Source organism: Pinus tabuliformis, chromosome J (assembly GCF_031772625.1).
Source record: "Pinus tabuliformis cultivar Carrire ecotype Pingquan chromosome J, CPIR1, whole genome shotgun sequence".
Classification (NCBI taxonomy): Eukaryota; Viridiplantae; Streptophyta; class Pinopsida; order Pinales; family Pinaceae; genus Pinus; species Pinus tabuliformis.
The window spans coordinates 1,044,609,530-1,044,628,238 of record NC_142295.1 but is presented as its reverse complement, the minus strand read 5'-3'; positions in this window follow the sequence as shown (position 1 = coordinate 1,044,628,238).

Below are 18,709 nucleotides of genomic sequence, written 5' to 3'. Positions count from 1 at the left end.
AGTGAACTACCTTGATTAATCTGTCAGCCACAACCATGATGGATTCATCCTACCTTAATGTCCTAGGCAACCCTATAGTGAAGTCCATGGAAATCACCCCCCATCGCCATTCCAGAATCCAAATAGGCTACAACAAACTAGTTGGATTCTCGCATTCAAATTTTACTTGCTTAAAGTCCAAACACTTAACAACTAACTCAAACATCTATTTCTTCAAGTTCAGCCAAAAGTACAACCACTTAACAACTATCGAAGTTTTCGCATATCTTGGGTGCCCTGAATATGACTCAACGTGAAACTTTCTTAAAAGAACCTTTCTCAACTCACTGCTATCAAGCACATAGACCCTGCTCATGAATTTGACCAAGCCATCTGTTGTGAGGTCATACTCCTCATCCCTATCACCCTCACCCTACTACTGCCCTGCTTCAATTGTTAATACTTCTCATCGTGCTTCCCTACATGTAATATCCTCTCTTGTAAATTTGTCCCATAAGAGCTCACAACTGAAATATGATTCACCTGCACTCTCCTATCGAGAACATTCATAACCCCATTCCTTTTTCCATTGATGTACCTGATCTCAAAATAAAACACACTAAGAGTAGCCAACCATCTAGCTTGCCTTGCAGTGAAATTGGGCTGGTCAAATAGATACCCCAATCCACTATGATCACTCATCAAGATGAACCTCCTTCCAAGGAGATAATACCTCTGCATCTACAACACATGAATGATTGTTTCCAACTCAATATCATGAGTCACATAGTTCTACTTGTTCTCATTCAGCTTCCTTGATTCATAGAAAACCACCTTCCCTTCTTGCATTAGGAATCCTCAAAGTCCTTCCTTACAAGCGTATGTACAAACTACAAAATCGTTATTAGGATCTAAAATTTTTAAAACTGGAGCATTGGTAAGCAAATGCTTCAACTACTCAAAAATAGCTACATACTCCTCAGTCCATTCAAAATTATATCCTTTCCTCTATAAAGATGTAATAGGATATCCAATCTTGGAGAATTTCTTGATGCACCTCCTTTAGTAACCTACTAGTCTCATGAATGATATGACCTCATCCACATTCTTCATAGCTAGCCACTCCATGATAGCCTTAATATTTTCGAGGTCCACTACTATCCCCTCCTTGGAAACAACATGTCTCAAGTAATGAATATAAGTCTGAAAGAAACTACACTTGCTAAGTTTGGCATACAATTGATGCTCTCTCAAGAATATCAATACTGTTACTAGGTTCTGTGCATGCTCCTCCTCATTCTTTGAATATACCAATATATGATCAATCAAGATTATCAAAAATTATCTAAGTAAGGGCACAAAACACTATTCATCAAACACATGAAAGTGGATGGATCATTGGTAAGACCAAAAGGAACCACACCAAACTGATAATGCCCATACTTGGTATGTAATGAAGTTTTATAGAAGCCTTCTTCTTTGAAAACATTGTTGCTCCCTTCAACTGATCAAACAAATCATCAATCCAAGGTAATGGATACCTATTCTTGATAGTCATCTTGTTCAACTTCCTGTAATCGATGCACAATCTAAGAGTATTATCCTTATTATTTACAAACAACATAGGTGCACTCCAAGGAGATACACTTGGCCTCATGTATCCCTTATCAAGCATCTCTTAAAGTTGCAAATTCAATTCCACGAACTCTAGAGTGCTCATACCATACAGTGCCTTAGATGTTGGTGTTTCTCTTGGTACCAACTCAATAGTGAAATCCACCTCTCTATGAGGAGGAAAATCTAGAATCTCTATAGGGAACACATCTTGAAACAACTGTAAGACATGATACTTCCTCAAGACATCATCATCCTCAACATCCTTCCCTTTGTCACTGAAAACATGAACTGCAAACAATACACACCCTTTCTTGTAGTTGTGCTTAGTTTGCATAGTTATAACCATTCTCACTGATATAGGATTCTTCTTTCCCTGCAAAATTATATTTTCTCCATCATCATCCACACACTCAATGGCTTTTTCATAACAATCCACCTTGGTCTTGTGAATAAATGGACAATCCATGCCCAAAATAATGTTATATGATCTCAAAGGAAGCGCATTTATGTGTGTTGATGTAGGAATTCCATTAAGCACAAATGTATAAGATATCACCTAGTGATGAACTCTTCTCTTGGTCCCGGTAGCCAACTCCACCAACCAATATTTCTCATGCACTTATTTATGCAAATGATATTGGTCCACCAGGTCAAGACTAACATAGCTATGATTATATACAAGATCAATCAAAATGGAAACAAATTTATCACACAAATTACCTTCCATCTCAATAAAAGATGTCTGATGGTCTGCCTTCTTATTATCAAGTGTCGCATAGATCTAAGGAATGTTATGACCAACATCCCCCACTATCTGCGCCTCCTCATCACTGTAGATTTGTGGCCTTCTACCCTAATACAATGAAAAATCCTTCTTGTGATGGTCTTTACCACAAATCCAACACTTCAATGGTTCCATACCGTTGGCTTTATTCTTCTGCTCTCCAAGCTGAGACCCATGTCCTTTCTTAGCTACATTAAACTTCTTAGAAGGGGTGACATTTGCATTCTCACCTCCATCATGATAATGGAAGTGACAATGAACTCGAGCTTGTTTCAAGCCATTTTCATTCTCATTACCTTTCCAATCATGCTTGAACTCAAGCTTCCATTTTGACTACTCATAACAATGATTAATTTCCTAATGGCTTCCTCCAATTACAAAGTCTCATCAAACTGAATATGATATTTACATGACAATGGAAATCCAATGATTAACCTTTGAATCTTTTCTTTATCATCCTTAAGATAGGGAACATACCTCAACAACTCTAGAAATTTGGTTGTGTACTCTTCATCTGTCATGGAACCCATCCTTAGCTTATAAAAATGCATAGTCTTTCCATCCTAATATCTCTGAGACAAGTAATCCTTCTTGAAGAGTTTTTCAAACTCACTCCAAGTCAACTTATCTTCTCTAATACCTCTGAAATTGTTAATTTCTTCCCACCAATTATCTACATTTCCTTTGAGACTGAAGGTGGCTATATTGAATTTCTTGTTCTCTAAGTAGTCATACAATCTGAATAAATTCCTCATCCTAAGCAGCCATGCTTCTGCATCTTCTAATTTATTCATTTCCCCATCAAAAATGGGAGGCTTTACTTTCTTAAACTCCTCTGACAAGTACTCACTCCTACTATGATCTTGATGTGATGGCAATGATGTCAACTGGAAGAAGAACTAGAATAAAACCCATGCATATCAGTCCTCTTCTTGAGTGTATCCAATAGTCTGCCATTATTCACTGTATCATCCCTATCGAATTAGTGTCTCCTCTGAGACCTGCTACCATCTTCCCCATTAGTCTTGATCTTCTCCTGCCTATCTCCATGACTAATACCTAGTTTTCCCTACTTCTGTAAGTCTAAAAGGCTTATAAGAATCACTGTATTGATTTTAACTTGCTTTTCTTAATCCCTTACAAGTATTTCTTGTGCCTTAATAAACTTGTTATAATGTTATTTTTAACACCTAATATACGCTGTTGGACTCCTCAATGTATCTGCTAGATCAGGAGAAAACTCTTCTCCTTGTTGCTCAACTGACTTTTTCCATTCCACTGATTTCACATTAGGCCTATATGAGGAGCCATGTGAACTGTAATCCACTATTATTCTATTCATATCATGGCCTTCTACTTATTGCAAATATACCATGTTAGATAAACCAAATAGAATACATAATCAAAATCATACCTCAATGTATCTCAAGGGAGGTTATCACATAATGATAAGTCCATCCAAATTAGCATGATATATATAGTAATGACAAGAACATATCGACATCATGATGCATGCATGATAATAATACAAAACTGTAACAATAACTACATGCATGATAACCATAACCATCTGTGTCCCAAAGGTCCAATATTGTAAACATTGCTTTGATACCACTTGATGACACTGGTACCAGAGAAAGGTTTATAGGAAACAAAACTGGATCTAAAACCACCTTGTAACACCCCACCCCAAATTTACCTTCTTTTACAAGCTCTCCAAGATAAACATGAACTGAGAGTTACTATGACATGACCCAACAACCAAGTTCTAATTATGGAAGTGGGTTCTACTAACTAGAAACTTATGAAACCCCTCAGGGGTACCTAATCACCCAGGTGTCAAACAACAACCACTAGTGATCAACCCCTGAGCTATAAATTTCTTTTTACCTAAGCACATAGCCTAGTCACAAACATTCCAAGATGTGCATGTGGCTAGAAGGCTTTAGCTACATGCATAGGTATTCCTCTGTGCAACTATAGCAAAAATTTCCAAGTTCTATGCATGCAGCCATGAAATTAGTGCCACATTTTCAGGGCTAGTGTACAGGCCACTGCCCATAATAACCCATAACTTTCCAAAATCAAATCTAAGGTATTCACATGTCTATAAAACTATACTAGGCTCAGATCTTGTTCAAACATTCCAGTTACATGAAAAATATTTAGACAAACATATGGTAAATATAGTAGTTATAGGTCATGAATGAATATCTGGTCATTGCCTCATAGTTTCACCAGAGAATCATCAAGAAGGCCCACTTACCTCTCAAGCTAGCTACATCAAACACTTTTTAGCTCATACATTCATATAAACATTCAATGAATTATCGAACCATGAACAAGGTCTATAACAAGAGCACTTCATTTAACCATGTGTATAACCAACATTTAAACATAATGAAGCCATGGAAAACTATTCATAAAATTAACATAATAACTAATATATGTGCTCATTGATCTCAATAATAAATAAATTATAATACTATATGAAAATTCCAACCAAGTTAGGGAATTCCACATTACCACTTGACCAAATATCTCTTTTATCCAATCCCCCTCCTGCCATATTCCATGCATGAATGTGGGATCTCGTGGGATAAACCAAAACAAAACCAACTAGGGAATCTAAAGGATAAACCACCTCAACCTTCAACCATAGTGATTTCACCTAAACTAGTCCAAAAATCATCAAACCAACATAATCTTGGATGCCTAAAAATTACTTCACCATACCCTAAGGAATTTTCCTATCTCCACCCACCTGTCAAGAGCTTCCCATAGAAAACCATCTCCACCCACAACCCTTGGGATTGTCTTGAGACTACCCCACCCAAATCCAAAATCTTTCAGCAATCCAAATCTCAACCAATAATGAATCCCATCACACCATAGTTATCCAGGAAATGGAAAGGAAAGGTTCAAACAATTATGAATCTAGGAAAATCCCATGCCAATGACACCAAAACAATATTGTAAACCAAATTAATGCAATATGTATAAAAATACCAACAATGAAATCACATCTACAACCTGTTAACTACAAAATCTCCCTACTGTAGCTTCTCCTCCAATCTTCTCCTTATGCCCCCTTTACTTTGTTTGCTTGTACTTTTCTTGCTTTGTTGTGTCCAAGTGCTCTCTCCCTCTCTCTCTCTCTCTCTCTCTCTCTCTCTCTCTCTCTCCCCTTGGAGTTCAATTTCTAAAGTTAATCAAAATCTTAGCAAAAGTTATCAAATGTTTCTCAGATGCCTTTTATCATTGATGTCAAGTATCTCTTCCTTTCATTATCCTGTTTTCTTTTGTTTTCCTTTAATTTCCATTGCATGCATATTCTTGCCCCTTCATATTGTTTTTCTCCTATTTCCCTTTATTCCTTAATTAATTGTCATTTATTGCTTTTTTTTCTTTGCCAATGTCAATGCCAATTTCCATAGCCATTATTTAACCACAAGTGATGCCCACTTTAATGCTTTCCATGCCATTCAGCTTGGAATACGTCTCATGAACTTGGTCTTATTTTTTTCCTTTATAATGTCCTTCCAAATACATGGAAAATCAATCCAGGGCTATTATAGACAGATTACCCTTATCTTTATCCCCTATGTTATTTGACCTTGACTAGTGTAAACTCATGCATTTCTACTTGGACAGTGGAATTTCTTGAACCTTAGATATATTCCAATACTATATGCTTTACTATATATTTATGTAATGATAAAATTTTAATGAATCATAGGTGTCAAATATCCCAATAATTTAATTCCAGACACCAATTTTTCTACTTGTCAAGGATCGTATACATTTTCATCATTAAGATATTTATGGTGGTGTTCATAAGCGGTGTCATCGGTTCCTTTTGTAATGATACATTAAATAATGGATTTTTAAATTCCCACAAGTGGAATCGTTTCTAAGGTAATAATATTTACTATACTACATACCATTCTATGCTAAGATGGTCATAAGGTTGGCTACCTAGACTCTGGTGAGTGTCTTCCTTAGTGTACAAATTACCACTATGTGAAATATGTAATATACTTGCACTATTGAAATGCTAGAGGTGTTGGGAGGTTAACATGTAGTTCACACTATTGTGGCATAAACTCCAATTAAATCTCTCTACAATCCAACACACTAAATATCATTATCACTAATAAAATAGAGAGATGTAATACCCTATCATAACTAACACATGCATCATCTACCATTTATTAACATAGGTTTATTATTCTAGTAGGGTAATTTTGGATCCATGGTGATTGTAAACTTGAGGAAATAATGATATGAACAATTTTCCTCTAAATCCAATCGATAAGGTACATGTGTATATGATACATGATAACCATAGTACCACATATAATAACAACGATGAATCAAAACAAAAGGATCACGAATGTTTCTCTTAAAACAACTCATCTATACTTACCATGCTCCAACATATACATATTATATATGTATATTAGCTAACAATGATCTACACATTAATCATGACTTCAAGATTCATTTATTAGAGTTTTAGTGGAGAGATACCCTTGTGAATTCGTTATATGTATATTAGCTAACAATGATCTACACATTAATGATGATTTCAAGATTCATTTATTAGAGTTTTAGTGGAGAGATACCCTTGTGAATTCGTTTTTCCACTTAGGATCTAATATCCACTCACAATTGATCGAGGAAGTCAGGTTTATAGGTATGCCATTACTCTACTACCTCCATTAAGTCAGGTTTATAGGTATACCATTACTCTACTACCTCCATTGTTATAGTAGTTAAGTTGTATATTGAAAGATTGGGAGGAAATATGTGATAAATTTAATTGAAAAACTCCAGTCTCACTATGAGTAGTATCCAATAGTGTTAACAAGAGTCATCAATGAGTCTAACACAAGACTGTGCTTACGGTGGAATTCCAAACAGGCTTGTGGGTTGACATCACACCTCATATCATAAGGTAAGGTAGTCTGTAAAGGTTAACCCCCATGAGGAAAGGATCATTTTTAGTAATTTAACTATTCAATGCAGTTCCTTTTGGTTGACTCTAAGGGTTCCATGGGAAAATTCCCTCCACATGGATGTGTGAATAAACTTACAATTCACATATTTAGCACGATTGATGATAAATTCATTTTGGAAAACCATAAAACATGTCTAGTGATCAAAAGGGTTCACAATTAAGGAAGGTTTACCTATCATGTCATATTCTTCCAAGGCTCTACAATGATAAAACCGGGATTGACCTCTGTTTTGTTCCGCTAGGGGTTAGCAAGGTTCCCAATAGGAAGCCCTGAACACAATAGTTCCAACTCGGTAATATAATAGTGTACTCACATCGATCGCTGATTACAACCATGGTATGGAAAGGGATCGGGTATAATCCTCTGCAAAAAGTATACGAAATATATTCAATGATACGATAGTTTTGAAACACTCTACTAGAATGTTTAAATGAGGAGCTTTATTTCTAAGGTGTTAGACAACAAGAGTTTGGATAATGTGAATTTATGTCGATTTAGGATTCAGTTTTAGAGATGATTGTCTAAATGAGATATACAAGGTGCAGTTCCAAATTAAAGGCACTATTATATGTGTTGCTCTGCAACGATATTAATAGGTATTGAATTAAAACCAAGTGATCCATCAATATCATAAACATCTAACTGTATATAGGAGTTGAAAATAATATTAAACAATTAAATTAACTAGTGAAGGGTGCCAACCAATGTGTAAAATGTAGGAAGATAAAATAGATAGATTAAAAACACTTCCTAATCACCCCGTATATTCAACTGTAGGTTGTGATAAATATCCAAGAGTATTACTATTGACTTGACTTGAATTGAAATAATTACATAGTTTTTATGTAGGATGGTTTAAGTTGAAGGCTTCATTCATAATTTTTCTTAGCATACTCGAGATCTACAATAACTATCACTATGAGAAGGATTGTCCATAATTTCCTTATGTTAGTCTGTTAAATTGCATCCCTTACCAATCTTCATGTTCACACGATTAAACCTATAATAACTAGTTAATGGATATCATCAAAGTTATACTTCCACTTGCCTTCATCAATAGGGATTGTTAATATAAATTAAGTGGATGTTACTAATGCATATAAATTGTTTCTTTTCAAAATAATTCACTTCGACAACATATAATAACATGTTGATACATTAATAAATATGTGGAAAATCGACATATTCACACATACATATTAAACATTTCACTTTGACAACATATAATAACATGTTGATACATTAATAAATATGTGGGAATCGACATATTCACATATACATATTTGGTATGAAGTAACACATATCAAAATGATTTGACACCACATTAGAAATGGAAACCACAATCATTCCATAATGCATTTGTTTAAATTTAAAAGATAAATTCGATCATTCAATTTGTTCAATATTGTATTCCACAAATCATTTATAATGTACAAAATTTCTATTACAGTGTTATTGAAAATCACACCACTATTATATTACTATTATATTACATAGTAATAGACATTTTATGAAAATTTACAAAGTTTCAAATTTTCAAGTTTACATGTACGTACTATTCACTTGAAGGTGGAACCTTGGAATGTGGACTTCCAAATAAATACACTCCTTGATGTAGTTCTTGTGAACTTAAAGAATTTCCACAGTTAGACCAAACTTTATTGAGTCGCTAATCGACCTGCCAACCTTTTCCTTTGGTATGCTTATTCCTTGTGGACCCTTGAGCTACAATGGGGATATACGAGATATGGGTACACTAGCAGAGTGAAGGTGAGTGCTCAAATTGGGATGTTCTCACTCAATGGAACTTCACTCACACCAAATTTACAACAAAAGGTTAATAGTCACTCAAAATAAAAATAGCATTAGGACATCCATCCAACATAAGGGTGCCAAAAATATGCTTCTCATAGTTTGCTCTTTCTTTTATAGAATGTTTTGGTAGTGTCACTTGGATCTACATGGAAAATAATCATTTTCATTAATTAAATATTTTTTATTATTCAGCTATCCAAGTGTCAAAATTTTATTAGAGCTCTCATGAGATTATTTTTTCTTATTTTTCTTTTAAAAGGAATAATTTACCTCACCCACATATGTTCCCTATTTTTTCTCTTATTTCCCCCTTGATCCTAAATTAGGATCCCTATTTTTGTATTTAATTTTTAATCAACTAGAGTCAAGAGGTTGATATTAGATTCTTTTCCTTGACTACCCCTTACCTTTTCTCAATTAAATACTGGTTGGAGATTTCAATTTATGCACTAACCACATCAACCATTCTCTCATGGGTTTATTTTTTCCCCAATTTTAAATTATTAACTTTTTATTTCAATCCCACTTCCATCTCTTATTGTAAATTTGTATCAACTATTGATCCCAATTAAGATTTCATTTGTGCCCCATATCTTAAAATGTTTTAAATTTTATAAGGGTTTATCTTGCTAAGGAGAAATTCTTATGTGTGAGGGTGAATAGAGGGGTTACTTGATCCATCTTTATTCTTTTCATTAGTAACATATCCTTAATTCCCATTCCTAAACTTTAAACTTTCAATTAAGACTTAATTAAACAACCTCTTTTATTTTCCCCATTCCTTCTAGGTGTTTGAATTTATGAACATTACCTTTTATTACATTAAATATTATGATTTGAAGAGTGAAAAATCAGTTGTTACTTTCAATAACTTCCTAGTAAAGTTCCAAGGATGCCACACTTCTTTCCCTTTAGACATATGTGATGAGAAGAGAAGAACATGACATAATGATGAAGGGCATTACGATGGTTGAATTATCTTTCATATCTTTTTCATAAAATACTTGGAAAGAAAGGAGGAAACAAGTTTCTAAAGGAAGGATTCATATATGTACCAAATGCCCATTTATTACAAATTATTTATCAAGCTCATTTTAACTTTCTTTCTTAAACACCTTTGAAAAATTATGTATCATAAGAAAACATAATTTAGCAGGATATGTATTTGGAAAATTCTTTCACAACAAAAGATATATTATAGAGGCAAGTCAAACTTTTCAAAGATTTTATTCCATATCATAAAGGGATTTTTCATGGGGAAAGGAAATTTGCTACAACATGATGTATTACGTGGACATGAATTTTGGTGTGACATGATAAGAGGATATTGCATGAATTGAAACATTAATGCAATGTGATGTTACACATGAAAACATAATTTGATGCAACATAGTAAAAGAAAAGTTATGACATGAAGATAAACTTCGATGGAATGTGCCATTTTGTATGAAAAAATAATTTGGTGTGGCACACTACAAAGAACTAAATCTGGGATCATGTGATATGCTATTGATGTATAAAATTTGTCTAGATGTGATACATCATAAATATGGAATTTACATTGTATATATAAAAATTATTTTTTGTGATATGCAAATTTGGAGTAACATGGAATTTACATTGTATATATAAAACTTATTTTTTTTTGTGATATTGAAAATTGGAGTAACATGATATGTTAAATAAAAAAATATGTAGGTTTCGATTAATAGGTGGGGAACAAAGAATTTGCATGAAAGTTTCATTTTTCGCAATAGAGATAAGTTTAGGATTATGCCATACATGATGTGTTATGGGAAAAGTGAAATCAAATATGATATGTCGTGAGGAAAGGAAAATTGGGTGTGATATGCATAGTGTCACTGATAAAGTAAAATCAAGTGCAATATATTACATATAGATAAAAAAATATATATAGCATGAAACAGAGTATTGAAAACGTTTTGGAGAATTTAGGAGGATAAATTAGCTCTTAAGCAAGGGAAAAGAACAATACGCAACTTAAGAACCCTAGTGAGTTCTAAGGGAAATAAAACAAAACAAATTTTCTGAGAACCTTGATAGTAAATAAAATATGTATAATGAAAGTTCATAAGGTCTTAGATGTTGAAAGTTAAAATAGTATAGTGGGTTGTTGCAATCTCAACAATTGGTGAAACATTAAGTGAAACCATGAATTTCAACAACAAAAGTTTAATATAAGTTTCTATTTATGTAATAAAATATTTATCTTGACCAAGAACATAATATTAATAGGTTCATTGTAACTTGTCCTTCAGATCAACTAGATGCTTGTTCATTTCCAATTTGGATGGATTAATGGTTATGATTATGAGGCAAGGGTGCCCAGCTGATTTCCAAAGTCAAGCTTTCCTCAGAGGGTAGTGTAGTATCACAAGGTAATTACATACAAGGATTGTTGAAAATTTCAAGCTGATTATTTCTATTTTTTTACATCGCTTTGATTTCTCTCTCTCTCTCTGGGATATACATATTAGTGAGAAATATTCTCGATATGCATCATAATATATGTGTGTGTGATGCTACACATTAGTGAGAAATATTCTAGATATGCTTATTTTATTATAACTTTAAGGTAACCCACAATTTCTCTAAAATAAAACCTGAGTTTTTCATAGTTTCCTATTGACTAGGCAATATTACACCACCAAGTCTGCATTCCATTCACCAAACTAAGGTAATGTACATAAACTACGAATAAGTGACTTATCTATTGAGTCAAGAGTGGATTCCCAAGATTTTCGTTAACAGGTTAGGATGAATCTATGCTGATATATTATGTAATTCACAACCATATTATGGGTTGATTAAAATAAGTATTAATGTTGTTAGCGCTTGAAATTTCACCTCAGGCTGAGAAAGGTAAACCTCAAGGCTACATCAAACCATTCAGCCTCGTAGCTAGCCCTACGGGGCAGGAGAAGGCTCTCTCCGGTCAATCTCGGCAAATCTTCAATGGGATGAGATGACCAACAAGGTAACACTGATATTAGGCTAGTAAACTGATTAAAAAGGTTGATTTGGGGTTTTTAATTAAATAACGGGGTTTTTCTGGGCTGCATGGGCAAAATCACAGCTTGAAACAGAGAAATATAATGAACAACACAGGTTGACGACTGAGGCAAGGTAGGCAAGGAATTTAGCATCAAATCTAAATTTTAAATGGGATGGCAAGACTGGTGAGGAGCTAAGGAGGGAAAATAATAACTTTGAATCCTCCTTAAACAGAAGAAAACATTGAATTGAACAAACTTGAAAGTGGAGCATGGCAGGCATGAATTCTCACTTTAACACTTCATTTGTTCAATTAGATATGATCATGTAGTGAAATGGAACATAACAGATCACATATGAAACACAAGAAACACTTATGCTAAATTAACATACCATAGGGATCTCAGAAATCAGAGTTGTGTAATTTCATTAAATTTTCTGCCAAAAACTGTACATGGTAAGCTCTGTTCTCCACCAGCTCTCAGCACTCAGAAATTTCCCCCTCTAACTCTCACTCTCTCCCAAAAATTATTTTCTATACATTAAATCAACTAAAAACAAAAACAACAGATCGACCCCCAAAACAGGGGCGCTGTTTCAACTAACATTACAAAAATTCCCAAAAAGCGTTACATCTATCCTAAAATACTACAGCGTTCCTCTTCCTCTAAATCTGCTAATGATTTGGCTAATTTCGAGGCAAATCTGGTGCTAAAATCTCATAGAATCAGGGCTAAGGATTAAAATAGGCAAAATTCGTTCCTAAATCGCTGCTCATAACAGATGTCACTGTGTATATTTCGGGTCTTTACTTTTCACCTTCGTTTTCTGTTTGAAATCTTTAACAATTTCACATTTGTGCACATTGTGCCAGTTGTATTCGTTGAGTGCTCTTATCTGCCTGCGCTGTCTCAAATGGCCCATATGTAGTATTGCGGTGGACATGTTTCAAATATAGGTACTGTGAATATAAGTTTCTGTGGACCTGATCTCGCCATTCTTTTTGTCAATGCGAACAGTTCCGAATGATAGATATGCTCATTTTCAGAATCCTCAACCAAGATCCACCAATGCTCAGCAGCACCATGCAAACGATCCTTCCAGACAAATTGTGGAAATATTGCGAGTTCAACCTGTAGCACAGTTCGTGTGATAGGACTTATATTTGTAGACAAATGAATAAATGGAAAACTTGCCAGACACTGCTTAATCATCTTTCCACCAGGAAAATAGCGAATCAAAGCACCAATTTCATTTTCCTCCATTTCATAGAGATGGTCTAACCGAGCATCCTTATCTTCAAGTTTCCTCAATATCTCTAGAGAGAGGTCCTTCTCAAATTGCCTAAGAGGATGTTGATGAGGCCAAATCCGCCGATCCACGGCTTTGCAATATTCTAAGAAAAGAGCAGTCATTGTACACCACCCTCGGCGTAGACAGATTTCAAATAGCGCACGCATAATTTCAACCAAGGCTTTGACTTATATAATTGGCATCTGCAACTAATGAGAAACTTTCAAATGTACCACGTGATATATGTAGGCATATCATCAGGGGTGAAAAAATGATTTTCCTCGCCAACATTATCACCCTCATCTTCAGACTCTTGACTAACAAAATTCTGCTGAAAAGGTGGTTTCATTTGCTGCTGAGGTGTTGTGTCTTGTGCCTTTGTTTCACGCTGCTTGATCCTATATTGTTGCTGCTGTTGACCTCTGAAATTAGGATTACGAATCTGAGGCTCCGGCTTATCAAGGGTGATCTTTTCAAGTACCCTCTTTAACTGCTCAACATCTCGATGCAACTGATTTGAAGTGGATGCTTCCTCCTTAATTGTGACTCGCTTTTCTGCCTTCATCCGTGCTCTTTTGTCATTCAAATTTGCCTCAACGCTGACAGCAATTTTCTGCATCTCTTCCAATGTAGGTGGATCTCTGTCTCTCAACGAATAAGCCATCTCCGGATCAAAACCATCCGGGAATTTGAGAAGTGCTGATTTTCTAGATGGCCTCAAATCATCGGGAATAGCATTATAAACTGTATTGAATCTGATTATGTAATCTTGAACAGACTCACCCGGATTACACTTGAGGTTGTTGTATTCGGCATTGATTTGAAGCGGATCCTTTCTGATTTCCCACCGATCTAAGAATTGATTCTGAAGTGCCTCCAAAGTAGTGATGCTATTGGCTGTCAACCCTCTGAACCATTTTCTAACTTCTCCTGCAAATGTTTGCACGAATAACCGCATGGTAACATCTTCTTCATCTAACTCATATAGATCAAAAAATGTGGTCATCTTATCGATATGTTGTTGAGCTGTAATACTTTGTGGAGTGCCATCAAACATGGGAATTTTACTTTGGTAATCAGCTGGCATATCATGAAGATTTGCAGGTAAAACCAATGGGGAAAACCGGGCAGCCATTGCTCTAGGTGGGGGAGTAGGATGTGTATGAAGTGGAGGAGCTGTGATAGCAGGGATGATTATAAGAGGAGGTGTAGTTTGTGGAGTTGGGGGAGTGGGAGGTGTGGGAGACGAAGGAGGAGAACCGCTTGCTGATTCAGGATAGGTGATTATAGGTGAAACTACAACATAAGGAGGGTAAGACTCTTCGTGAGCCGTGATAGTAGATCCAATGTGATCAGAGATACTCTCAACAAAATCAGCAAGGGTAGTGGCTTGAACACTTGACTGAAGATGTCTTCAAATGAAATTTTCAACCAATTTATTATGTCTCTCAAACTCAATAACAGCTGCAAAATCAGGGTCAAGAACTAGAGAATCAAGAGCACTTTCAGACTTAGCTTTAAACAGAGACAACTCAAAGCTTTCGTCAAAATCTAAATCTTCAAGATAATCAAAAATAGCTGGGCATGAATGAGATCTGAAAATGGGTCTAGGATCTGTAGCCAGCTTGTTTTCTCGAAATGACTAGGAAAGAAAAAGCATTCAGCCTGTGAAAACTCTCAACCTATCATCCACGGCTCAGAGTTAACAAATACATGGGGATAAGATGTCAAAGAAGCGCTATGTTCACAAGCTCACGGAGATTGACTGAAGCAGCGTTTATCTACTTGCACTGATGTAAAACAAGAGCATTTTCGAAGGCTACCTGGCGTAACTTCAGGCTCCGTCTAAGACTTATGAAACAAACACATCAATCCACAAACAAGTTTGTTCTCCCCAGTATGGTCACCAGTATGTTAGCGCTTGAAATTTCACCTCAGGCTGAAAAGGCAAATCTCAAAGCTACATCAAACCATTCAGCCTCGTAGCTAGCCCTACGGGGCAGGAGAAGGCTCTCTCCGGTCAATCTCGGTAGATTTTCAATAGGATGAGATGACCAACAATGTAACACTGATATTAGGCTAGTAAACTGGTTATAAAGGTTGATTTTTGGGGGTTTTTGGGGTTTTTGGTGGCAAATTTAGGAATTGTAATTTTGGGTGCGGGGATTTGACACAGTTTCTACAGGGGGGTCTTTGGGGCAAGGTAGGAACCTGTATTGATGTCTTTAGCTGAAGTGGATGATTAGGAAGAAAGATAAGAAGGCTAAAGAGAGCAAACAATGGATTTGAATTCTCTTTAGACAGTAGAAAACATAGAAATTAAACAAATTTAAAAGTAGAGCATGGCAAGCATGAATTCTAACTTTATCACTTCATTTGTTTAATATGCAGCAGTATAGAAAGGAAATGAATCACATAACAAATCTTACAATAACATGGAGAAACACACCATCAACACATGATTCCACAAGAATCCCAAAGATGACTGCAAAACCCTGGTCTTCCTTAGCCAAAAATTGCAGAGATATAGTGAAAATATACAATGATAGCTGCTCCCTCAAGAGTCCAACCATGAAAATGAGCAAGAAAGTACATAATATAGATGATCTAACCTCTTTCCCTGCCTCCATGGGTCTAGCTCACTATCCTAGGAGCTGTTTGAACCACTTCTAAACTAAGCACTAGAAAATAGGCAGTCAAAACAACTTGCCTCTATAAACTTGGAAACCAGTTCATACATTCAATTTTTACCCTTTACATGCAAGAATCTTCTAGAAGAGTTAAACAAGAGTAAAAATATCCAAAAAGTGTCACAATTACATCCAAGAGGACCACCATCCACCTCAAAAAGTCAAACTAGAGCCAAACTGCGTTTTCTGGGCTGAACTGGTCAAATCTGGCAAAGTTTCCTCAACGGGTTGCGCACATTTCCTCAACGGGTCGCGCACTTTGGAGCTCTGTTTGGAGGCCTTCCCGGTGTCAGAATTGGGTGCAGGATAGCTCGTTCGAAAGGTCTCTGAGTCTACTTTCCAACCCAACTAGAATTTTTGGATTTGGAGGTCATTTTCTGAGTCAAAATTCAATTCTCCCAAGACTGCTTCTGCAACTCAAAAAAGGGGCAGAAAGTCAAATTTTGCATGTATTTTGACCTTCTAGAGGCCCAAAACCCCATAAAAACTCAAGTCCATCCGTGGACATATGTAAATTTGCATAAAAAATCGGGAAATGCTGAGTTTTTGTGAAAAGGAGTTGCCATGACAAAGGGTCTCCCGGGGGTGAGACCCGTTGAGAAGCCAAAACCTGTAAATTTCCCAAAAATACCAAAAATACCCAAAATTCTCCAAAATTTTTGGGATTTGTACTGTAGTTGATGCTAATAAGTGCCATGATCCTTGAGGGATGCCTCAGCCAAGATACGGAGTGGATTTGGCCTTTTTCTCCGTTTTAGTGCCTCGGTCAACCTCCTTTGAAAAACTTTCATTTTAGCCTTGCAAACATGCATCCTTGCCCAATAGTGATTTTTCATGTTTCTCAGCAGTCTTTTCTCTTGGTTGGCCTTAGCCAACAGCCTCTCTAAGTGTGCATTGACCTGGATGAGCATAGACTCACGATCAGCAGGCAAAGGATCACCGGGCCTCCTTCGGTTTAGGACTCGGTCACTACGAATCCTCCATAGCTCATCAAGAACTTTCTCCTCCTCTAGCTGTTTGTTCCGCTGCTCTAGGTAGGTGATGGTCCATTGGGCACCCTCAAGTCTTCTCTGCAAAACATCATTCTCGGCCCTGAGATGCTGAATGATCTCCTTTGCCTCCTGGCTAGGAGAACTGGCCTCAAGATCAATCACCGGATCCTCATGAATCATGGGCTCTTTGCCCCTCTGCAATACCTGTGCTGGTGAAGAAAACGAGGCCCCTTCCACCTAATGTGGAGATAACACTCGTTGATCTGAAGATGAAGGCGAGACCCCTTCCACCTGCTGTGGAGATAGTACTCGCCTAGCTGCTGCAAATAAGGCCCTTGGGCCTTTCTGATAGGTGACCAAAGGAGTGGAGCTGACATGTCGGGTGACGGGAGCATCAGGCTGCTGAGATGGTCCTCCCTCCTCATGAATGGCCTCCTGATGTGGCTGAGGGGGCACTGTGAAAAACTCACGGGAGATGAACTCCTCCCATGAGATGCCCTGCTGAGTCAACTGATGTGAGACTATGAGCTGAATCAAACCATAATGGCAAAGGCTCCTGTACTGCTGAGCCGGGGTCTTCCTCTGCAACATGGGCACCATCCTCTGAATGTTATGAAACAAGAAGACCGGGAGGTTCATCATCCTCACTCAGGTGAAATGCATCAAAAGGCGAATGTGATATGAATACACCTGTGAAAATCTGCCCTCACAGGTAAAGTAATGCATGATAAGTCTCATGAGGGGAGCATACTCGCTCCGGAGAAATCTAAATGGGAAAACACCCGTCAACAGTCTCACAAATGATGGCCAGACATAGGGCTCAAAGTGAACAAAATCAAGTAATCTGCGCTTAGGTCACACCTCACCCACATTTGGTATCCCTGTAGCCTGTGAGATCACCTCAGGTGTCAATGTGAAATTCACCCCTACAAGAGTGACATGTCCATCATGGAGGTGTAAGACAAACAAGCGGGCCAACTCTCTATGATGCTGAATCTGAGAGATCCTCTCACAAAACTGATAGCAAGACATGTACTGGAAGCAATTCACTGCCAAAGGACAGGCCTATAATTCTGCCAAAGAAGTAGGCTCCTCCCGCTTATGATGTCCTCCCTTACCTCCTCTACGAGGCCTCCTCTGTTCCTCAACCTCTGTAGATGATGAATGGTCATCACTTTGCTCATAAGTTTCGGTTTCTGACATGGTTTTGGAGCAAAGTGGACAAACTGAAGGACAAATTGAACTGCTGCCTCTGCCTGCAAAAGTGCTGAACTCTATGCTGTTTCAAGGGGAAAAAACATGAGGGGAATGTTAGGGGAGGGAACTTCTTAACAAGGAATGGGAATATATGAAAATAACAGGGAATTTCAAGGGAAATTTTACAAATGATCATGCTTATAGGAACATGTATTTGAATTTAGGAAATCATTTGCAAAGATGTTTGTATATGGGACAAAAAACATGTGTGATAGTAAACATGGAAGGAGCATACATGTATCA